This window comes from Artemia sp. Qi Xiang Cuo, chromosome 15 (assembly GCF_049724085.1).
Source record: "Artemia sp. Qi Xiang Cuo chromosome 15, ASM4972408v1, whole genome shotgun sequence".
Classification (NCBI taxonomy): Eukaryota; Metazoa; Arthropoda; class Branchiopoda; order Anostraca; family Artemiidae; genus Artemia; species Artemia sp. Qi Xiang Cuo.
In genome coordinates, this window is record NC_142808.1 from 23240760 (window position 1) to 23247353 (window position 6594).

The window sequence follows — 6594 nt, forward strand, 5'->3', positions numbered from 1 at the left end:
CTTATTTACCCTCATGGCATAACTTAAAACCCATACCCTGAGGGCTGTGGGGGCATTGTCATCCTCAAAGATATAATTTCCAGACCTTTTAACTACTTTGAACAAAATGGCTATCTCAAAATTTTGATTGAATGTGTTTGGATATATTGTGGGCGTGGAAGGGGTGTTAGATGCCTTCCAATCACTTTTGACTATTAAAAAGGGCACTAGCCATTTCAATTTCCATCAAATGAGCCCTTTTTGTAGTTTCTACGAAAACACTTTCTATAAGAAACCTTATATGCCCCCAGCGAATAACTTACATCCCTTGCCCAGAGGGCGTGAGAGGGGGGTTAGTTGCACTCCAATCACTTTCGACTATTAAAAAGGGCATTAGCCCTTTGAACTTCCAATCGAAAGACCCTTTTTTGAAGTTTCTACGACAAAACTTTCTATAAAAACCTAATATGCCCCCAGGGCATAACTTTTGCCGCTTTCTATAACAGCCTTTGCCCTGAGGGCTGTGGGGGAGTCTCCTCCTCAAAACATATTTTCTATCTGGAAATCAACTACACTGAGCAAAATGGCTTTCGGGAAATGGTGGGCGTGGAAGGGGTGTTCGCTGCCTTCCAATCACTTAATAAAAAGGGCACAAGCCACTCCAATTTCCAATCGGATGAGCCCTTTTCGAAGTTTCTACGACAACTCCTTCGATACGAAGTGCCTTGCTCTAAGACCAAGAAAAAAAATAATAATACATTGTGCCAACATCGTTCTTTACTTAGGCAGTGCTATTGCGCTGCCTATGATGCAGTTCAAAGTTTTTGAAATTATATCTCTGAGCAGCAAACTCCCCCCACAGTCTTCAGGGCAAGGGTTATAAGTTATGCCCTAGGGGCATATACGGTTTTTATTGAAGGCTTTGTAGTAGAAACGTCAAAAAGGGCTCGTTCGATTCGAAATTCAAAGGGCCAGTCCTCTTTTTAATAGTCAAAAGCGATCTGGAGGGCAACCTAACCCCCCTCTCACACCCACCTTTTCCCCAAACACATCCGATCTAAATTTTAGGATAGTCATTTTATTCAACGTAATTGAAAGTCTTGGAAATTAGGTCTTTAATGATGACAACCCCCCCCCCCCAACCCTCGGGGCAAGGGTTGTAAGTTATGCCCTTGGGGCATATAAGGTTTTTATAGAAAGCGTTGTCGTAGAAACTTCAAAAGGGCTTATTCGTTGGAAATTGAAATGGATAGTACCCTTTTTAATAGTCGAAAGTAATTGGAGGGCAACTCTCACACCCACGATTTCCCCAGACACATACAATCAAAATTTTGAGATAGCCATTTTTTCAACGTATTTGAACGTTCTAGAAATTAGATCTTTTAGGGTGATACCCCCCCCCCCAGCCCTCAGGGCAAGGGTTGTAAGTTATGCCCTGGGGGCATATAACATTTTTGTAGAAGGATTTATCGTAATAACTTCAAAAAGGGCCCATTCGATTGGAAATTGAAAGGGCTAGAGCCCTTTTTAATGGTTGAAAGTTATTGAAGAATAAATAAACCCCTTCTCACGCCCACCATTTCCCGAAACACATCCAATAAAAATTTTGAGATATTGATTTTGTTCAACGTAGTTGAAAGTTCTGGACTTTAGGTCTTTGAGGGTGACAACCCCCCTGCCCACAACCCTCAGGGCAAGGGTTGTAATTTATGCCCTAGGGGCATTTATGGTTTTTATAGAAAATTTTCTCTTAGATACTTCGAAAAGAGCTTATTTTATTGGAAGTTGAAAGGGCTAGTGCCTTTTTAATAGTCGAAAGTGAATGGAGAGCAACTAAACCCCTCTCACGCCTACCGTTTCCCCAAACACTTTCAATCAAAGTTTAGAGATAGCCCTTTTGTTCAACGTAGTTGAAAGTTCTGCAAATTATGCATTTGAGGATGACAAACCCCTGAGAGCCCCCAGGGAAAAGGTTGTAAGTTATGCCCTGGGGGAATATAAGGGTTTTATAGATAGCGTTGTCGTAGACACTTCAAAAGAGGCTCATTCAATTGGAAATGGAAAGGGATAGTGCCCTTTTTAATAGGCAAAGGTGATTGGTTGGTAACCATCCCCCTCTCGCGCTCATCTTTTCCCCAAACACATCCAATCAAAATTTTCAGATAGACATTTTGTTCAACGTAGTTGTAAGTTCTGAAAATTAGGTCTTTGAGGATGACACTGCCCCCAGAGCCCTCAGGGCTAAGGTTGTAATTTATGCCCTGGGGGCATATGAGGTTATTATTGAAAACTTTGTCATAAAAACTTGAAAAAGGGCTAATTTGATTGGTAATTCAAAGGGCTTATGCCCTTTTAAATGGTCGAAAGTGACTGGAGGGCAACAAACCCCCTTTTCACGCACACCATTTCCCCAAACACATCCAATCAAAATTTTAAGATAGCCATTTTTTTTAACGTAGTTGAAATTTTTGAAATTAGGTCTTTGAAGATTAGAGCCCTCCCCCCCCCTCCACAGCCCTCAGGGTAAGGGCTATAAGTTTTGTCCTGGGGGCATATATGAGATTTTTGTAGAGAGTGTGATTGTAGAAATTTGAAAAAGGGCTCATTCAATTGGAAACTGAAAGGGCTAGCACCCTTTTAATAGTAGAAAATAATTGATGGGCAACTAATCCCCCTCTCAACCCACCATTTCCCCAAATACATTCAATCAAAATTTTGAGATGGTCATTTTGTTTAACGTAGTTTCAAGTTCTGGAAATTTCGTCTTTGATGATGACAATCCTCCCACAACCCTCAGTGCAAGGGTTGTAAGTTATGCTATGGGGGCATGTAAGTTTTTATTATTTGGAATTGAGAGGGCTAGTACCCTTATTAATAGTGAAAAGCGATCGAAGGGTGACCCCCCCCCCCATATCCATCTTTTCTCCAAACACTTCCGATCAGCATTTTCATATAGCAATTTTGTTTAACGTAGTTGAAGGGTACGAAAATTATGTTTTTGAGTATGACAACCCCCCAAAGCCCTCAGGGCTAAGGTTGTAAATTATGCCCTGGGGGTACAAAATGTCATTTATAAGTATAACTTAAAAACTTAAAAAAGGGTTCTTTCGATTAGAAATTGAGTGGGCTATTGCCCTTTGATTAGTAGAAAGTACTCAGGAGTAGAATCCCCACCCCACGCCCATCATTTCCCAAAACATTTCCGATCAACGCTTTTGATATGGCCATTTTGTTGAACGTAGTTTAAAGGTCTGGAAATTATGTCTTTGAGGATGACATTCCTTCCTTTATAGCCCTCAGGACAAGGATCGGAAGTTATGCCTTTGGGACATTCAACGTTTTTATAGAAATTTTTGTCGTAGAAGCATCAAAAAGGGCTCATTTTATTGGAAATCGAGAGGATTAGTGCCTTTTTTATTAGTCAAAAGTGATCAGAGGGCAAATATCCCCCTCCACGCCTATCATTTCGTCAAACACTTCCAATCAAAATTTCGATATAGCCATTTTGTTAAGCTTATCAGAAAGATCTGGAAATTATGTCTTTGAGGATAACAAATTCCCCAGCCCTCAGGGCAGGGGTTGTAAGTTTTGCCCTGTATGAGGATGACATTCCTTCCTTGAGAATCAAGAAAAGTGGCAGCTACTACAGCATTCTGTCTAAACGGCATCTTTTTTTTCACATTGTAGGTCAACTGCTTATTTTTATTGAAAATATCATACTTATTCTGCATTTTGCTCTCGCTATAGTTCGGTTTTAAATTTGAATTTTATTCGGCTACAGTTTCAGCTTTAGAAATCAAATGAATGACCAGTTCATTTTTCCAACTAACTATATGTTTCAATTTACTTGTGCAATCAATTTTCTGTACAAACAGACGCTGATCCTTCCGGTTACGCATGATAATATTTTCAGGAATGCTCTATAACACGACAGGAACGGTGAGTCGCTGTCGTGGCGGTGCTGAAGGCCAGAATATTGAATCTGCAGCCGGTGAGCAAATTCTTACTTTCCACTTATAACTTGAATATATGGATACACTTATTTAGAAACAAGGCCACAATCGTAGGCGTACAATTAGGGATCACATGCTTAATTGCATCTGTTCCAAAAACTTAGCAAAATTTGTTTGACTGAAACCTTGTCTTTTGCTATTTGCCGCTACAAAAAGTTCATTATAGGACACACAAAAATAGAGCCATCATTGCCTTATTACTATGAAGCCGTCGCCCGCTTCACGGTTTAAATAACTAATTTATTGCCTAGTGTGCCTTAAAGTTTTTGACCGCATATTCAGGTAAGTAAGCAGGAATCTTCGTCGAGGAGACTGTTTTTTCAAAAAGGGACAAATTAAAAAGAAACACAAAAGGAGGAAAGTTATATGAGAATCATCGCTAACAAGGACCTTAAAGGTTAACTGATGGTATTTTGCCTATATTAAAGGACCATAAGGCTCCAATGGGTTAAGTTTTTCCCCCAGAGCCACTTCATACAAGTCTAGTAATTGCCTCCAATAATAACGGCATAAGTAAATCCATCAATATAGTAAAAGGATGGCCAGCTTTTACCCATTCCCCCCTGTAATACCCCCAAAAAAACCCTCACAGAAAATACCTCCCAAAAAATACCTCTCCCCTCGGAAAATACCCCCCCACACACACAAAATACCCCCAAGAAAAAACCCCGCGTAAAATACCCCCGTGAAAAATTCCTCCCAGAGTAGCGAGGGCTTAATACTTTCTGTGACATGCCCTCCTTTTTCCCATAGAATTCCTGTGACTTGCCCTCTGACGTCACGCGACACACCTGTTTCTAGGCAACGACCCCGCCCTTGGTAAGAGTTCAAAGGTTAGGTCAGGTGTTTATTCTATGACACACCCCTTTGTTTTTCTGTGACACACCCTCACTACTTTCACTTTACGTAAGTTTACGTAATGATTGTGCATCACTGCCAGATAATACGATTTTGAAATTTTTTGGCGAAAACCCTCAAGACATTTTCTTTTTCAGCCTTTCATTTCTAGCTGGAAACACCTTTTTTTTCTACAGTTTTTGACCCCGCTAGGACTCGATAGGTTATTCTCTTTCAATGGTACAGCGCCCCAAGCAAGTCCTCCATGAAACCTTTGAAAATATTTTGTATCTTGAACCAAATTCTAAAAATAAACTATTGCATGACACCTGAGATTCCCCATTTTTTGGGACTCGTTAGAACGGCGTGTTTACTGTCAAATTTGGCACGCACTTGCTATTTGGGACATTTGCTTTCAAGGTGTTTTTAGCAATAAAGGGGAAATGCGTGATTAAATTATGTAAACATCTAGGTATGAGAGACGCGTCCCAAACAATAAATCTTAAAAACACGGATTTCACCTCAAGTTTGACGCCCATAACCGAAAAAGTCTAGTTGATTTTTTTTGGTTATGTTGTTTGATAGTTATGTTGTTTGTTGGCTATGTTGATGTTTTTTATGGTTATGATTATGTTGTTTGTTGGTTATGTTATGTTAATGTTGTTTGATCGTTATGTTATGTTGATGTTGTTTCTTGGTTATGTTATGTTGTTTGATGTTTTCTATGTTTGCTGGTAATGTTGTTATGTTATGTTGTCTGATATTTGTTGGTTATGTTGATGTTTTTTGGTTATGTTGTTTCTTGGGGTGTGCGTGTAACTAAACCACCGTGTAACTGAACCACAAGCAACTAAACCCCTGTAACTGAACTACCGTGTATGTAAACCACCGTGTAACTGAACCGCCGTGCAACTGAACCCCCGCATAGCCAAACCCCCTTGCAACTGAACCCTCGTGTAACTGAACCAACGGGCAACTGAACCCCATTTAACTGAACACCCATGTAACTAAACCCCCGTGCAACTTAACCCCCGTGCAACTGAACCACCGTGCAACGGAACCAACGTGCAACTGAACCCCCCTGCAACTGAACCACCGTGGGACTGAACCACCTTGCAACCGAACTACCGTGTAACTGAACCACCGTGTGACTGAAACACCGTGCAACTGAACCCTTATGTAACTGAACCATCGTGCAACTGAACCACTTTACCGAAGCAGGTAATTAACCTTTTTCAAACCAAACGATAAACAACTACGAGCGTAGAAAATACCACAAAATGAAAACAACAAAATAACCAAAGTGGTAAAAAAAATTACTATATGTGAACGGTGAGAGCCGCCGTTTAACCCCCCCCCCCTCCCACACACACACACACAAAAAAAAACATCCATTAAGGAAAATACCCCGTGGAAAATAACACCTCACGGAAAATAACACCTCACGGAAAATACCCCTCTCCCAGAAATTACCTACCCGAAGAAAATCTCCCCCCCCCCCCAAAAAAAAACCTCTTGCAGTTGGTTAGTCTCCAATTACTTTCGGCTTATAAAAAACAACTAGGAATGTCTGGGGATTATCAAACAATTTCAACCTCCATCCTCCTGTCGTCTCTGCCTTAGAGCTAATTCTGTATTTATTTGAAGGTTCAATGAGAGCTGAGATGTTTTAACATTAAAATGCACCCTTTGAGGTATCTCCCTCTCTTCTTAGCTACAAAACTGTCAGATAACACCATTGCAGAAGTTTCAGTTCCTTTTCAAG